A 2500-nucleotide genomic window follows, 5' to 3' on the forward strand; every position below is an offset into this window, starting at 1 on the left:
CCCCTCCTCCTCTTCCTTATTTCTTCTTCCACCTCTCTCTTCTCCCTCCCTATTCCTTTCTAACAACTCCCCTTTCATCTCTTCCTCCTCCCTTCTCCATTCCACCTCATCCACCACTTCCCCCACCTCCTTCTTCCTCCCTCTCTCGCTTTTCCCTCCTTCCTATCTTCCAACTGGTCCCCTCTCCTCTCTTCCTCCTCCCTAACATCTCATATACCCTTTCCTTCTCCTTTTTCTTCCATTTCAACTCTGCCCCTCTCCTCTCTTCCCCCCTCCCCCCTCCCCCCTCCCTTCCAACTCCTCTTCTCTCTCTTAATCCCTCGTCCTACCTTCCACCCCCCCCCTCTTCCCCCTCCCTCTTCCTCCTCCCTCCTACCTTCCACTCCCCCTCTTCTCCCTCCCTCCTGCCTTCCACCTCCCTCTTCCCCTTCCCTCTTCCTCCTCTCTCCTACCTTCTACTCCCCTCCTACCTTCCACCCTCTTCTTCCCCTTCCCTTCTGCCTTCCAACCCCCTCCTCTCCCCCCATCCCGCACTGGTCCACTCCCATCCTGTCACCATCTTCTCACTATCACCATTATCTCCCTATCATTACGTTTCCTTAGTGTCTCATTCGCATTACCTCTTCCTCGCCATTTCCTTTCGTATCCATCAACGTTCCCGCTGCTTCCTTTATCAAATTCCTCGAAAGAATTTTCTTCGTATTCTTCTTCCTTTCCTTTGTCGTTTCTCAGTTCTATCATCTCTCGTTGTTTTTGTTTTTGTATCTTTGTTTGTTTTGAGGGGAAGGGAGGAAAGACACGCAGAGATTTTTTTCTAATTTTTTTCTTCTTTTTTTTTGGGGGGTGTTGTCTCTCTTTTCTTCTGCTTTTGTTTTTGTTTGTTTTTCTTGTTTTTTTCCGTGTTTATTTTTTGTTTGTTTGTTGGGGGGAAAGAAGGATAGAACATAACTTTTTCCTCTGTCTCTCGATCTGCCAGTATCTAATTTTCATTTTTATTTTCATCTGCCTCTTATCATGTCTCTGTTTTGAACGCATGCAAAGATTTTCTCTTTTGCTTTCTTCGCATCTGTATTATTTTTCTCTCTCTCTTTTTATCAATCTAATTTATCCAATTTTCTCTTGTTGCAACTCTCTTTCTCTCTCTCTCTCTCTCTCTCTCTCTCTCTCTCTCTCTCTCTCTCTCTCTCTCTATCTATCTATCTATCTATCTATCTATCTCTCTCTCTCTCTCTCTCTCTCTCTCTCTCTCTCTCTCTCCTCTCTCTCTCCCTCTCTCTCACGCAATCTTTCTCTCCCTCCTCAAATCCAGCACTTTTCACATTTCTATTTTCGTGCAACTTTTTGATTGGCGTCTCATGTGCTGCATTTCTCTCTTCGAATTCCACCCATCAGCTTTCACTTCATGCTATTCAATCAGTTTTTTCTCCCAATTAACGAGATCTCTCATCAATTTGTGGAGATTCAGTTGCTGCAGTTCTGTTATCAACGATAATTATTCTCACCCTTGATCTTTTTTTTCGTCTTTTTTCCTTTTCTATCTTTTACTTTTGTCCTGTTGTCATCATGATCTTTATTGTCTTCCTCCTCATTTGTATTATTATCATTATTATTATCATCATTATTATAATTATTATATTTCTGGTTATCATTATTACTATTATATTTATTATTATTATTACTATTATATCATTATCATTATTATTACCATCGTTGTTGTTGTTGTTATTATAATTATTATTATAATTATTATTTTTATTAGTAGCATTGTTTTTATCATTATAATCATTATTATCATCATCATTACTATGATCATTATCATCAATATTGTTATCTTTATCATTATCCTTTTTTATTATTGTTGTAGTTTTGCTTGTTGACGTTATCGCTATAATCATTATCATTATCATATCTATTATCACTATTTCTATTAAGTGTCATAGTTGTCATTAACTATTCTCGATCATTTAGAAATATTTGTTTTTTTATAGTTTTCTTTTTTTCGCCTTTTTTTTCTTTCTCCAATTAAAATCAATCCGCGTCCTCGCCTTATCCCTTGCTCTCTCTTTCTTTGCTAAGTTCTTTGTGTTCAGGACCCTACCCCCCCCCCCACCCACACACACACAATTCCAACTCCCTTTTTTCTATCCTCTCCGACGCCCCCCCCTCCCCCCCCTCCCCACACACACAGACCCCATCACCCTTCACCTCCTCCCTTTCCCCATCATCCTCGCCCCCTTTTAGCTCCTCCTCACATCTGTCCACCCACCCACCCATCTCCATCCCTTCACCCCCCCCATCTCTACCCCATCACCTCCTCCTCCCCTCCCTTCACCCCTTGTCACAGCATGTGTCTGACCCGCACCGAGATGAACAGGACCTCCCCCCTCCCCCCCTCTCTCTCTCCTCCCCTCCCCTCCCTCCAAGGGTTTAGATCCGAGATTTTTACCTGTTTTTCTTATACTTTTTTTTTCTTTTTCTTTTGGTGCCTTTGTCTTTGTTC

The sequence above is a fragment of the Penaeus monodon genome, chromosome 13 (assembly GCF_015228065.2).
Source record: "Penaeus monodon isolate SGIC_2016 chromosome 13, NSTDA_Pmon_1, whole genome shotgun sequence".
In the NCBI taxonomy this organism is placed as follows: Eukaryota; Metazoa; Arthropoda; class Malacostraca; order Decapoda; family Penaeidae; genus Penaeus; species Penaeus monodon.